A 16051-nucleotide genomic window follows, 5' to 3' on the forward strand; every position below is an offset into this window, starting at 1 on the left:
GTTTTTACCTGAAAGCAATAACAAAACTAAATGCAACCAAAACATAACCATCAATCATGAACGATGTGCATCAGCTATTGGTTATTTATTTATACATGGTGTATAAATTATGAGATAGTACATTAATCGTATGCACTGACTGATGGCACTTTTTAAAATTTTGTTGTTCCTGTGACAATGACAATAAAGACTTTATCTTATCTTTTATTGAAATATTTTATTTTTGAAATAAGGGCGGGAGGACCAGCGTCCTCGCCCGGACGTGGGTCACCAGGGCTCCACCCTGGAGCCAGGCCTGGAGGTGGGGCACATTGGCGAGCGCCTGGTGGCCGGGCTTTTACCCGTGGAGCCCAACCGGGCTCAGTCCGAAGAGGAGACATGGGTCCCTCTTCCAATGGGCTCACCACCTATGGCAGGGATGGGACTCCTGGTCCTCGAGGGCCGGTGTCCTGCAACTCTTGGTTGTCTCCCTGATCCAACACACCTGTCCAATAGCTGAATCACCTCCTAAATGCAATCAAGTTCTCCAGAGACCTGCTAATGACCTCAGTATTTGACTCAGGTGTGTTGAAGTAGAGATACATCTAAAAGTTGCAGGGACATGGAGTGCCCACCCCTGACCTATGGGAAGGGCCAAAGGGGTCGGGTGCAGTGTGTGATGGGTGGTGGCCGAGGGAGGGGTCCTGGCGATCCGATCCTCGGTTACTGAAGCTGGCTCTTGGGATGTGGAATGTCACCTCTCTGGTGGGGAAGGAGCCGGAGCTGGTGTGTGAGGTTGAGAGGTTCCGGCTAGAAATAGTCGGTCTCACCTCGACACAGGGCTTTGGTTGTGGAACCAGCCTCCTTGAGAGGGGCTGGATGTACTTCCACTCTGGAGTTGCCCACGGTGAGAGGTGCTGGGCAGGAGTGGGCAGACTTGTTGCTCCCCATCTCGGCGCCTGTACGTTGGGGTTTACCCTGGTGAACGAGAGAGTAGCCTCCCTCCGCCTACAGGTGGGGGGACGGGTTCTGACTGTCGTTTGTTCTTATGGCCGAAATGACAGTTCAGCCTACCCACCCTTCTTGGAGTCCTTAGAGGGGGTACTGGAGAGTGCCCCTCCTGGGGACTCCCTCGTTCTGCTGGGAGACTTCAACGCTCACGTGGGTAATGACAGTGGAGGGGTGTGGTTGGGAGGAACACTCCCTCTGATGTGAACTCGAGTGATGTTCTGTTGCTGGACTTCTGTGCTCGACACGGATTGTCCATAATGAACACCATGTTCAGGCATAAGGGTGTCCATATGTGCATTTGGCACCAGGACACCCGAGGCTGGAGTTCGATGATTGATCTTGCCATTGTTTCATCGGATCTGCGGCCGTACTTGGGTGAAGAGAGGAGCGGAGTTGTTCACTGACCACTACCTGGTGGGTGATTGGCTCCGGTGGTGGGGGAGGATGCTGGTCAGACCTGGCAGACCCAGACATGCTGTGAAGGTCTGCTGGGAACATCTGGCGGAGTCTCTGTGAGACGGAGCTTTAACTCCCATCTCTGACAGAACTTTAAACACTTCCCTGGTGAGGTGGGGGACATTGAGTCTGAGTGGACCATGTTGTTGGTGCCTGTCGCGGCAACAACCCTCGAACCCCTTGGTGGACACCTTCAGTGAGGGATGCTGTCAGGCTGAAGAGAAGTCCTATCAGACCTTTTAGCCTGTGGGACTCTGGAAGCAGCTGATGGGTACCAGCAGGTGAAGCAGCGTGTGGCTCGGGTGGTTGCTGAGGCAAAAACTCGGGCGTGAAGAAAGACTTCCGTATGGCTTCCAGGCAATTCTGGTCCACCATCCGGCATTTCAGGACGGGGAAGCAGTGCAGCACCAACACTGTTTTCAGTGGGGATGGTGAGCTGCTGACCTCACTCGGGACGTTGTGGGGCTGGTGGGCGGAGTACTTCGAAGACCTCTTGAATCCCATCAACATGCCTTCCGTTGAGGAAGCTGGGCCTGGGGACTCTGGGTTGGGCTCTCCAATCTCTGGGGTCGAGGCCCTCGGTGGCAGGCCCCTGGGGGTGGATGAGATTCGCCCAGAGTTTCTTAAGGCTCTGGATGTTGTAGGGTTGTGTTGGTTGACGCGACTCTGCAATATCGTCCATACAATATTGCAGTCGCGTCAACCAACACAACCCTACAACATCCAGAGCGTATGGACAATATTGCAGGGACCCCAACTGTCCCTGGATATTGCCAATCCAGGGGCAGTTCCCCTGGATTGGCAGACTGGGGTGGTGGTCCCCCTGTTTCAAAAGGGGAACCGGAGGGTGTGCTCCAACTATAGGGTGTCACACTCTTAAGCCTCTCTGGCGAGGTCTATTCGGGGGTCCTGGGGGAGGGTCCATTGGATAGTTGAACATGAGATTCAGGAAGAGCAGTGTGATTCTGATTGTGGTCGTGGAACACAGGACCAGCTCTACACCCTCAGCAGGGTCCTGGAGGGTGCATGGAAGTTCGCCAACCGATCTATATGTGTTTTGTGGACTTGGAGTAGGCGTTTGACCATGTCCCTCGGGGTGCCCTGTGGGGGGTTCTCCCGGAGTCTGGGGTACCGGGCCCTTTGAAACGGGCTGTCAGGTCCCTGTATGACCGGTGTCAGAGTCTGGTCGGCTTTGCTGGCAGTAAGTCTGGCTCGTTCCCGGTGAGGGTTGGACTCCTCCAGGGCTGCTTTGTCACCGAATCTGTTCATTACTTTTATGACCAGAATTTCTAGACCAGCCAGGGTGTTGAGGGGATCCATTTTGGTGACCTTAGGATCCATCTCTGCTTTTTGCGGATGATCTGGTCCTATTGGCTTCATCAGGACGTGATCTGCAGCTCTCGCTGGAGCGGTTCGCAGCCGAGTGTGAAACGGCCGGGATGAGGACCAGTTCCTCCAAGTCCGACGCCGTGGTCTTGAGCCGGAAAAGGGTAGAGTGCTTCTCCGGGTCGGGGGGATGTCCTGCCCCAAGTGGAGGAGTTTAAGTATCTCAAGATCTTGTTCATGAATGAGGGAAGAAGGGAGCGGGAGAACGGTAGGCCGACTGGCGCAGCGTCCACCGTGAAGCAGCACAGTACCGGTCCGTCATGGTGAAGAGAGAGCTGAGCCAAAAAGCAACGCTCTAGTTTTACCGGTCGATCGTTGTTCCCACCCTCATCTATGGTCATGAACCTTGGGTCATGACTGAAAGAACGAGATCTCAGATACAAGCGGCCAAAATGGGAGCATGGATTGGGGGAGAAGCTCAGAGTAGAGCCGCTGCTCCTCCGCATCGAGAGGAGCCAGTTGAGGCTCAGGCATCTGGTCAGGATGAATTCAAAGAGTTTTGAGTTCAGAGAACAGGAACGTCCTGGGCGGGTCTTAAAGACGGATCCCTATTGGTCAGAGCAGCTGCTGATTCCCTCCCACCTCCAAACTGCAAAACTCCAGTAAATCACATTATTTAAAGGAGATCATGGAAAACTGGGAAAAGGCGATCCTGGTCGGAATGTCATTTTGTTGGTTCGACCTATAAGAATTTTATCATAATCAAATCAGGAGCAGACAGAAGCATGTTTTTCTGCTTCAGTAAAATAAATGTGATCAGAAGTTTTCCAGTTCAGACTGTTGGCTCCGTCGCTCTAAACTCTAACTTCTTCAGACTTTTAGCTCAGGTTTTGCTCCTCGTCTCTCTGGAGTTTCTGTTTTTGTCTCCTGAACAAATGAAGGAAATTCTTCAAATCTGCGTTTCTGAACTGATAACATGAAAACCTGCAGCTGATGCAGAACTGACTGGGATTATAACATGATCTGGTATAAAACCATGAATAAAGACACAATGAGAGACATTGATACCAACTTTATTTTGAAAAATCATGTTTCAAATCAAACACAAGCAGAAAAACATCCAGTAAAACTTGAACAGTTTCAGATTCCTGATGGTTCATCATGAAGAATGAATGTTTCTGCAGCATCAGATTTATGATGATTAAAATTAAATGTTTATCATTTTCTGACTGAAATGAAGAATCAACAAATAAACACAAATTATTTTCAGAAACAATTATTCACACTAAGAAAACAAAACTTCAAATAATCACATTAAACATGTTTTATTGCTGCAATAAGAACCAAATTAATCCCAACTTTATACAAGTTACTCATAATTTCACATCTACAATTTTCATACTTTAGTTGTAAAACAATATATAATAAAAAATACAAATAAATGAACAGAAATTTACATGTCAACTTGTTTGTTAATTAATTGTTTCATTTATAAAAAAACAAGAAAATGTGAAACAAATAAAAAGCAGAAGAATTCCTGATATTGAAGACAAAGCAAATAAAAAACAGAAATATTACATTTAATAACAATGTTTGTTTCTGATGTTGGATTATTAATTTATTAATATTTTTTAATAAAGTAAAATGTTTTAAACCAAATTTACTCTGATTAAATTAATGTAAAGATCAAAAGAAACTAAAACAGTTTTAAACTTTACTGAAACCAAAGATCTTCAGGACGTTGTGATGCATCACTCTGTGTTTTTTTCTGACATCTTTTGTTTTTCTTTCTATGATTCATTAATTTTTATCCTATTTATCAGAAACATGAAGTTTTATGTGTTTATTCGGTTCATTCTAAGTTTTTCTTTCTGTTGTTTCTCTTCTTGTTTTCGCAGCAGAGCAGAAAATCTTTCTTGTATTTTTCTTTGAACTCATTAAATTCTTCTGCTCGTTTTCTGGCTTCGTCTTCAAACTTCCTCTTTACTTCCTCCACTTGTTTCTGATATTTTTGCTCTAATTCTTTTCTCTCCTTCTCCAGTTCTCTCCTCCTCTCATCATCTTTTCTCCTCTGGTTTTCATATTTCTGTCTTTCTTTCTCGTATTTGTCCTGGAGTCTCTTCAGTTCTTCTCGTCTCTCTTGTCTTCTCGGTGTCGATTTTCCCACCACTCCTTTCTTTCCTTCTCCCAGGCGTCTCGTTTTTCCTCCATCTGTTTTCTCGTCTCTTCCAGTTTCCTGTCGATTGTTTCCTTTTCTTTTGATTCCTGTTGGATCTTTTTCTCTAAATCTTGTCGTTCTTTTTCCCACTGCTGTTGTTGTCGTTCTTCCTGCTCTTGTCTTTTCTTCTCTTCCTCTTCTCTTCTCTCTGTTCTCTGTCTTTCTGCTCTCGCTCCTTCCTCATGTTTTCTTCCATCTCTTGAAATTGTTCTTCTCTCTGTTTTCTCTCTTTTTCCATCTCTTCTCTCTGTTCTTCCATTTTTCTTCTCAGTGATTCTTTTTCTTCTTTGTGTTTCTTTTCAAGCTCCTCCTTCAGTTTGTGAATTTCTTCTTCTTTGTCCTGCAGGATTCTCTTCACCTCTCTCTGTATTGCAGCTTCGGCCTCCTGCAGCATCTCGCTGGTGAAGCAGTTTCCTCCGTTCTGCTTCACCATCTTATTGATCTTCTGGATCAGTTCATTGGCTTGTGATCGGTTCTCTTTGTCATAATTATTAAAAACATGATATCTTCCTCCACAGTCTCTGAGCAGCTTGTTAAAGGATTCATTTCTTCCCTCTCTAATGTACTGCTCTATTGTTTTCTCCTCATAGTTTCAGTTTGTCTCCTCCGGTGAACAGGATGATGGTGAAATCTTCTGAGTTTTTACCAAAAACTTTCTTCATTTGTCTTAAAGTGAGTTTCTCTTCCTCGGTGAATCTGCCGACCTGCAGCACCAGCAGGAAGACGTGTGGCCCCGGCGCCGCAGGCTGATGCACTTCAGCAGCTCCTCGTCCACCTGGCCGGCGTCCAGCGTGTTGTCAAACAGGCCAGGCGTGTCGACCACAACGACCCGCCGCCCTGCGATCTCAGTCTGGGCTTTCTGACAGCTTTTAGTGACCGACAGTTGAGACGCTTTAGCTTCAAACTGTCTCCTGCCCAGGATGGTGTTTCCTGATGAACTCTTCCCGCCGCCCGTCTTCCCGACCAGAACGATCCGGAGATGATCTGATACCGGGATCTGCTCAGGATCTGAGTTAGAATGAAGATTAATAAATGGTAGAAAGTTATGAGACAGAATCCTCACAACCATTATGATGAAAACTTCTGCTTTGTTCCATCATTTCTGTTATTATAAGTAATTTATTTAAAGTTATTTGGAAAACATAAATGATTTTTATCTGTCAGAAAGTTGATTTGTATCATTCAACATCTCAGTTGTTTCCTGATATCAGGAAGAAAACAGGAGATTTTTTACTGTTTGTATGTTTTTAAGTCTCAGATGAATTATTATAACATTTCACTGTAAAAACTCAAACTGAGCAATAAGTTAATAAAAAGAACTGCTGGATCATCCTGTATATATATACAATAATTAAACTTCATGTAATAAGTGGAGAAAAAAGTCTTTATATCTGAATTACATAAACATCATATTTACCTGGAGTCACAGACTTTGATTCAAACTTCTTCACTTTATTCTGCAGCTGTAGTTTATCCTCTATTTGGCCCCAAAATAATGTTTTAGTCGTATAAGATGAATCATTTTTCTCCAGCGTCTCCATCAGTTCTGGGATCTGCCGTCTGTCTCTGATGTCCAGAACTAAATATCTTCCTCCACAGATCTGGAGGAGATCCTGGATGTGTCCGTTCTCCTTTATAAAGTTCCCAACAGCTGGATGTTTAGGGTCTGACTCCACAGTGAAGAGGATGGTGGTGAAGTCATTGACTCTGGAGCTGAATGTGTCCTGGATGGTGTAACTCTCCCTTGTCTTCATCAGTGAGGGGACCCACAGGCAGGACCAGGATGAAGGCGTGGACACCCTCAGGATCACAGAGGGAGACACACCTGAAGGATTCCTCCATCACTTCCTGCTGAGCTTTTCCATCCAAGGCAGGCAGCTGCACCAGAGAAACCCCACGTCCAAACACCTCTCCCTGCTTCCTGAGCCTCTCTGGAGGAAGATCTGGCTGACCTAGGATGACCTTGGCTGCTGCCGTCTTCAGTGGATCATTTGGACCAAACAGAACCAGGTTCAGTCCTGGTTCTGGTTCGGTCTCTGCTCTCCTCTAGATTTGGGTTTAACTGCAACAAAACAGATAAAAATTATTACAAATCAATACAATCATTATTGAAACAGTTTGATGTGTAAGTTTTCTATACTGAACTTTAAGTAAATTTGTCTGAATCTTTTCAGATTAAAACAAAGAAGTTTAAACTGGAGATTCTCAGAGCAAAATATTTTAAATTGATAATTTGGCAGATTTTTTAATGTTTCTGATTTTAATCTGGTGGATTAAGAACTGGATCAGAGCCTCATTTGAACCAGTTATTTTAAATGTTGGACAGAAAATGGACCAGACATTTCTTTATCTTTAATTGAAATTATTTCAACATATAAAAATAAATTCCTGGAATTAAATAATTTACAATGGATTCTGGGAATGATTTCTTGTCCAGATATGAAAAATTTATATTAATTTTTTTAAAAAGCAATGAACATAGAGCTATATAATTAGATTGAGTCCTCTTCTTACCAGCAGCAGGTTTGGATCCTGGTTGTTTCTGAGTCTGATCATCTGACGGTAAAGTCGTTGCTGCTGCTACAAACTCCTCATATTTCACATGGTTTTCATTATTTTCTTTCATAATTTGATCAAATTGACTCAGCAGCTGCTCACGTTCAGTTTCCTCCATCTTTAAATGTCTGTTTCTACATTTTCTGATCAAATCCTCCAGAGGAGAACCGATCATAGAACCTTTCTGACTGGACTTCAGGATCAGAACCAATGAGTGATCAAATGATTGATCACTGAAGCCTTGAAGGATTCTGCAGAGTTGATCTTTCTCATATTCAGTGAAACCTTCAGGCTGAATAACCAACAGGAAGACATGAGGTCCAGGATCAGAGACTTCAGCACACTTTCTAATGAACTGTTGCTGTTTTTCTGCTGTGGGGAACAAAACCTCTGGACTGTTGATCACAGATATTTGTTTGTTTTTCAGTTTAGTAGAAATCTTCTTGAAGGTGTTTGGTGTTCTGGTGAATCCATCCCATCCCAGTATGAATTTCCCCACTGAACTCGTGTCAGACCAGTTTCCTCCCAGTAGAAGCACTCTGAGCTCAGACACTGGAAATAAAATAAAACCTTTAAAACAGTTGAAAACATTCAGATCATAGAGATAGAAAACTTTTTATGTATTGATCCAGTAATATTTATGATCTTTGATCCAAAAGTTTATATAAATTCAAACTTCAGGCTTTTAGAAAAAAGATTAAGAGAATTTGATCCAAATAAAAAGTTGAGATGTTTGTTTCATCAGATTCTGGTTCAATAATTCTGCATCTTCTCAACAAAGACATGAATTATTATTGTGGGATTTCAGGACTTTAATATGAATCATGTTGATTTTATTCCTATCAGTAAATCAGTCAGTAGTTAAACTCACTGGAAGGAGGAATCAGTTCCAGGCTGTTGCTGCGTTTCACAGGCTGCAGATCTGAAAGGACAAAAAGTGAAGAAAATAAAATCAGTTCTAAAATTCTCCAGAGAAACCAAGAACTGAACTCCTGATCTGGATCAGAACCAGTTTCAATAACTGATCCAAACCCAAAGTGGAGAGAAATAAAGTAAAAGCAGGAAACATTGATGTGAAAACAAGACAGAATGAAACGTTTGTTTCTGATCAAACTGTCATGGAGATCAATTCATTTCTCCGACCAGAGGAGGACCGGTCCAAAGGTCCGGTTCTGAAGCCAGAATGAAGCTGAACAAGTTAATGAAGGTCAGAGACAATAATTCATGTCTCTGATCATTTAAAACACAAAGTAACAAAAATCCTTCAAAAACTGAATATTTTATGACAATATGGAAACTTTACAATATTTTCATTCATGGAGAAAATAAAAACATGAAACAAAAATGTTTCTGTATGAACCAGATAAACAATAATCAATATTTAGATTTAATCAATAAACAATAATCAATATTTAGATTTAATCAATTAACAATAATCAATATTTAGATTTAATCAATTAACAATAATCAATATTTAGATTTAATTAATAAACAATAATCAATGTTTAGATTTAATCAATAAACAATAATCAATATTTAGATTTAATCAATAAACAATAATCAATATTTAGATTTAATTAATAAACAATAATCAATATTTAGATTTAATCAATAAACAATAATCAATATTTAGATTTAATTAATAAACAATAATCAATATTTAGATTTAATCAATTAACAATAATCAATATTTAGATTTAATCAATAAACAATAATCAATATTTAGATTTAATCAATAAACAATAATCAATATTTAGATTTAATCAATTAACAATAATCAATATTTAGATTTAATCAATTAACAATAATCAATATTTAGATTTAATCAAAGGATTCAAGAGGTTTAACTAAACTCACCAGGTTCTGCAGCAGCCATGATGTCTCTGGGTCTCACTGGACCAGAACCAGAACCAGAACCAGAACCAGAACCTGGATCAGAACCAGAACCAGAACCAGAACCAGATCCTGGATCAGAACCAGAACCTGGACCAGAACCAGAACCTGGACCAGAACCTGGACCAGAACCTCAGGTTGCTGTAACATATCAGAGGTAAAATCAGTTTAAAGTTTGTACAGTTTGACTCTCAGAAACATTGTTTATCTTCACTGAGGCTGAAATTAATGCATTTCTGTAAAAACATCAATAATTATTCATAACTTTCTCAATAATCAATAGAAAATCATTTTGCTATCAAAACGTTTCTCATGTTTTTATCTTTGGTGATGAGCTGCAGGTTGGAGGACTTTAACTAGGCCGATCCAAAATATCAGTATTATTATCAGTCAGCAGAAACATTAAAATATAATTTAACTGAATCCTAAATCTGCCAGAGAAAAACTGTAAATTATAGTAATTAAAAATAGAAATGTTCACAGTCTGGATGGAAATAATGTTTTATAGACGATTATAATGATGGATTTATTTCTGTTGGATCAGATTTGATCAGATTTATTGTGTCTTCAGTCTGACTGGAACATTTACCAACGACACAGAGACCAGTTTAGTTTCCACTGAGTGACTGGGAGCAGAAATCCAGTCCAACCAGTTGTTCCACAGCGTTCTGCTGGGAGGAACCAGTTGCCTCAGAAAGACTGAATGTTCAGAGATGAAGATTAAATGTCAGTTGGCTCAGAAAGCAGATCAACAGGAAGTTTAAGGAAGAGAAAAACAAGCAGAGCTTCAAGTTCATGAGAAACTAAAAAAAGCTTCAAATCATCTGAGAACAAAATAAATGGAGAAAATCAGTTTGACCTGATCAGATTCTGGATGAATCCAGTTCAGGTGACATTCAGGTAAAACAGCATCATCAGGTAAAAACTAGAGTTTGATCAAATCACTGCTACTGGCTCTTTTCCTAAAGCTTCTCTGGGAATAAAACTCCAAGCTCTGGTTAGGAATCCATAAAACCGCCTGAAAGGAAGAAAACTATCTTCCACATAATCAGCATTCAAACCCAGAAAGACAAAAATTTCATCAACATCCAAATTTAAACCAGAAAATCGACAAAGAAAAGAATAAATCAGTAAAAAAGCAACAGAGCTGAAAACGTCTGTGTTGTTTTTCTAGAGCTGCGAATATCAGAGTGACTCTCATAACTAGAAACTATTTTCATAAAGGCCGTGACCTTTGACATGACAATTTACCTAAAATACACAGAAATAAAATGAGGTCATCATTTCAACAGCTTCTTGTTCACAGGAACCGTTTACATTTTAAGAAACATTTTTTCTGACTCACCTGTTGATGTTTGACTTTGACCTCAGGAATAAAGTTACAAACTCATCTGGACTATGAAATGATCTTGAAACATAAGCGCAGCTGAATAAATCCTCCTCCTGCAGCAGCTTGTTGTCTCTGAGTCTCTGCTGCTCTGCTGAAGTTGGACTGCAGGATGTTCCAGTGAAATTCCTGCACTGGGTGCTGCTGCCATGTTCTTCCTCATTCCTGCAGAAAACGCTGAGAAAAGCTGCAGGCCTCAAACTGAAAGGCTCACATGTGACACATGGGAAGCTTTGCTGTCTTCACAACATGGAAAACATTCATTTTACTGCCATAAAGCCTCATTTAAAGCCTCATTTAAGCCTCATTTAAAGCCTCATATAAGCCTCATTGAGTGAAATCAGTGCAGACCAGATTTCATCCAGATTAAAGCTGAGAGTCTCTGGACCGTCAGACTCTGCAGGTCTGATGTGGATCAAGAACATGAAGGATTTCATGTTGAGTTTTATTTCTTTATTGGTGTGGAAGAAAATCTGCTGCAGACGTTTCCTGTTAACATAAAGTAAACTACACTGTAAAACATCTGAAGGAAGTTAACCTGCTGCCTTTAAATGCAATAAACTCAAGAAGAAAATTGTTTTGGCTTCAACTCAAAGTTGATTTAACAAGAGATAAGTTGACTAAATGTTGTTTTTTTAAGTTATTTAATCTTGAACTGAGTTTTAACTTAATATGAAAATTTAAACCAAATAATTAATTCTCAATATGCAAGAAATGAATATAAGTCCAGTTAGCATAACTATAGAGACATTAGATCCAGCATGAACATTTTGGGTAGACTTTACGATAAGGTGAACTCACATAAATTATCAAGGAGGACCTTTAGACGAGAGTGTCTAAAAGTCTGTTTCTTATCAGAATCAACAAATTCTTTGGTGATCGGTTCAATAGTTCAGTGAAACATTAAAACTTTAAAAGTCTTCTCCAAAGTATAATCAAACATATTAAGATATTTCCTTTAGCATTAACAGCATGTTTTGAATTAGTTACTTTTAACCATACTATTTGCATGCATTTTATATTACTGAAATACCATAGAATTAAGAAACTATTTTACTTTTAAAATAAAAAGGTATTCTCAAAAAGAGCTTTTCTAAAAAAAACACTTTAGTTCTTAGATCCAAACTTATAGTAATTATTTAGCATTAGATTTTGTGCCAGTTTGTTTAAATTACAAATCAGTTTCTTGTTGAATTGCTGAGACAGAGAGCCAGTGTGTCTAGCTGCAGGTCACAAATTTTCATCTGGAATGTAAAAGGAGGAGACTGGTACATGGAGGTCTCAAGCAGGGTAAGTGAATAAAGACTTTGTAGTGAATAAAGAGCCGACTCTCATCTAGGTAGAGCCGGATCGAGTTTTTTCCTTTCACTGCTCAGCTCTCACTCTCAGTGAATCAGAACTTTGTTTTGATTGGTTCCCTGGCGGCTTGGCTTCTCAAAAACTGAAACAAGTAACTAAGAGGATCTGAAGCAACCAATCCAAGTCGAGGCTTTTGACTTTTTGGACGTCGATCTTCACTGAGGACATGGTTTGGTTTCTGGGTTCGGTTCTGTTTCTGTTGTGGTTCAGTTCAATAGTTTGTTTTGTGTCAGATAAAAATTAAAAGTTTGATTCAAATATAACAGAAGTAAGAAAGCCTGCTAACACAACAAATGCATAAAATTAGGCAAATATCAAAATGATTATAGAGACTCAATGCAAAATGATTTATCAAAACAGAACATTTTGATTCATCTCATTAAGATGAAATATGAGGCTATTAACCATAAATTAGAGACCCTTTCATCAACCAGCATCACTAAGTGGCAGAAACAATTTATATAGTTTAACTTGAAGAAAAATATCAATTCAGTTCAATCTGTGTTTTGAAGTTTGAGAGAAACCAGCAGATCTGACTGGTTTGATCTTTTCTCCATCCAGGCCTCCAGACAGAAACGTTTCAATAAACCTTTAATAAAAACTACTTCATATTGTCAGGAAGAATAAACTGTAAATCCACTAAATATCAAAATTAAATACAAATCAAATAGAGGAAAACAATCAAAAACATTATTCATAACAATTTTATTTATTTATTTATTTTTTAAATCAACCAAGTACATGAAATCAAAACCAAAAAAATTAAATGTAGCCTTTTTAACTATTACAGCTTATCATCAGCTCTGCGTTGTATGAATACGGGACCAGAAGACAAAATGTGGTTTATCTGTATGAAACAAATATGACATAATCAGGGAGCAGGTTCATCACGAGCAGTACAGCACCTCGCGTCCATCTCTCATGAACTGGCAACCCCACCAGGAGGGGGTGCTGTTTCACCCATTACACATAAACCCAAACTTAGAAGTAAAGACAAGTGGAATTCTATACAATATTAACTATGTTACATTAACACATACAAAAAAGGCCTGGAAATATTTTCAACCCAAACAAAACAAACCATAAAATGTTCCTGATCTACAGTTTAGATCTGTTGTTTGTTGTTGATGATGGATCAGGTTGTAATTAATAAAACATCATTTCATCCTGAAATGTTAAAAATCCAGACAAGATAATCAACTTATGGAAAAATCTTCTAATAAATCATCTTTACATTTAAATATCCTCTGAGCTGCTCAGCAGATCCGTCCTGTTGGTCCATAAAGATGTAAAGTTATTGTAGCTGCTTTTTTTCAACACTACAGAAAATACTGGAAAATATGTAGTTTGAGCCCATATTTTATTTAAATTAAATGTTTATTTCTAATCTCCAATATTTCATTCTGTTACAAAATGATTAATCCAGTAAAGTTAAAATAACAATGACAATGAAAATAATGAATAAACTATATCAAATGTAAAAAGGGGCAAAAAAAAATAAAAGTGAAGCACCAATAACTAAGGAAATAATGCAGTAATATTACAGGTTAGTATTAATATGCATTTTCAGAAACAAATGATTGGCTGAGCGCTTTGCATTCTGGGAGTCGGGATTTTGTTTTCTTTCTCCTTATTTTAACACCAATCAGATTCTGGATAAACTTTATTAGTCAAGCTTTTCCTCACAAACAGAATGTTTCTGTTTACCATGTAACATCTTCCTGGTGTTTAACGGACCAAACCCGTGTTTTAAATCGAGCTTAAGATAATGTATCAAAACCTCAGGCGCCAAATGAAATGTACTACAGAAATATGAAAGCATTAAACTCACCTTTGGGTTAGCGTTCGCCTCCATAGTCGCCAGCCTCCGTGATGCTGGTATTTCTTCTCTATGACGTGGCGTCTTGTGATTGGCTGGGTGTTGGAATCTGACGTCCATTGCGCATGTCTGTGACCTGAAGTAACCTTGCCATTTTTACAGCGAATTTTTAGACGTTGAATTTGAGAGAGTGAAAATGAGAAAGTTGAATTTGAGGACACTGAAAATATTGCATTTGAATTTTGAGAAGTTGAATTTTTTTATTTGCTGAATTTTTACAAATTTGATCACTTTAAAATAGAAATGTGATTTTTTTTTAACAAATGCAAATTGCAACTATGTACAAATGATACCAATTTTTTTTCAGGTTAGAAATATATTCTGAATTTATTTTAATACTGAAAAAGTAAGCACTGATATACCAAATTCAAATTTAAGAGGCATTTTTTTATTCAAATCCTAATAGCACATATTTACTTTTATACAAGCTTCTCTTAAAAACACTAAATGTAAAATGATTTATTACCTTTCAAAACATTTTGATTTGCCCCATCACACTAAAATATGATGGCAATAAATACTGAGCTGGCTTTTCTTTGGAAGCCGAGCCAAAAGTACCATGCTTTCATCAGCCAGTGTCACTAACTGCAGAACCAAATTAACAGTTTGGCTTAATAAACAATTTTGTATCAACAAGTCCAGAAATTTAATTAAATTTAGATTTCTGCTATGTAACAAATGTATGGAAAATAGAGGCATCTCCAGTTTCTCTACTCAGTCGTATTGCCATAAGTTGCCTGTTTAATCAATATTTTATTGATTAAGGTTTTCTCTGTGTTATAGTTCAAGGATCTGTTTATAGATGGTTCCTTGGTTCCATTTGCACAGCTTAAAGAAATTTGGCCTTCTAAGTTTAAATTTGTTGTGTTATCTGCAAGTCAAGCATTTCTTTACTGTACGACTGCCCAAATTCACAATTACTGTACAGCAGAAACACTTTTTAAAAATTACATTTCACTTTGCTTGTAAGATTAACATTATTTTACTTTTATATTCTGTAGATGTGTAAATCATACATGTAAATTTTGATTAAAATATTTGGAATAAAAATAATTGAATGCGTAGTGTTGAGGCGCTTACCAAGGTCAAATACACACATATGCTTCTACACACATTACACTCTCATACTTTCACACAAAGGCCTTTGTATTTGTAACAGATACAGAAACTGAATCATCTCCTCACTCCCATCTCCAAGCAAATAGAGATTTAGGTGACGCAGGACATCGGATGACCACTGGGCGTGTTCTTAGATCATAAGCAACGAATCTTCCCGTTTTTTAAACACATTCTGTATAAACTCGGGGCCCCTGGTTTTCAATTCTAGTCTGTGATGGTAAGCGTCTTTTTTTTTAGCGCTAAAAAAGAATAAAAAACGTAAAGTCTGATTGCTTTGTGTTGGCTGATTTGCTGCTCGTGCGCTTGCACGTTTTTGGTGTATCGGGTTTAGAATACATGATGGTTTTTCACAACAATTGGTAGCAGAGGATGGTTGCGTGTTGAGACACGAGCAGAGATTGGACTGGCCGTTTGGGCGCAGCCTGCCGGATACAGTACTCTGGTGTTGGGGCCCACAAAAGTTGAGGAAGCTTTTTCCTTAATACACACCATTGTACTGCTTCCCTTGGTTGTCTAAATTCCAGTTATCAGCCGTTGTCAATATTGTTGTCTAAGTTGTCATTTGATTATAGTACTGCTTTCTGCTGGTTTGTCACAGTGTTTCATTATTCATAGGAGCATAAAAAAAAGAAAATAAAAAAAGAAAGAAAGTAAAGATTGATTGGCTGGAAGCAGTGGGAACTGGCCGTCCCCCCCCCTTCTGCCGGACGCGGCAAAGGTGAAGGCTGGGTTTTGTCTGGTTTTACCCCTGGGAGTACTGCCCTCGTAAACAGAACAGTAAGCCAATCTGAGTCAGCTTGAGAAACGCAAGAAGCGGTGAAAGCTGTCCACCATAGAATAAAAGTTAAGTTAAAAGTCAAGATAAAAG

General features: G+C 39.2%; 1 pseudogene; it reads right to left on the reverse strand.

The window, feature by feature from the left end:
• Positions 1-4570: 4570 nt before the first annotated feature.
• Positions 4571-16051, reverse strand: part of LOC129365897 (GTPase IMAP family member 8-like) — a 71934-nt pseudogene continuing 60453 nt past the window's right edge.

Source organism: Poeciliopsis prolifica, unplaced genomic scaffold, assembly GCF_027474105.1.
Source record: "Poeciliopsis prolifica strain line A6 unplaced genomic scaffold, Auburn_PproV2 SCAFFOLD014, whole genome shotgun sequence".
Lineage (NCBI taxonomy): Eukaryota > Metazoa > Chordata > Actinopteri > Cyprinodontiformes > Poeciliidae > Poeciliopsis > Poeciliopsis prolifica.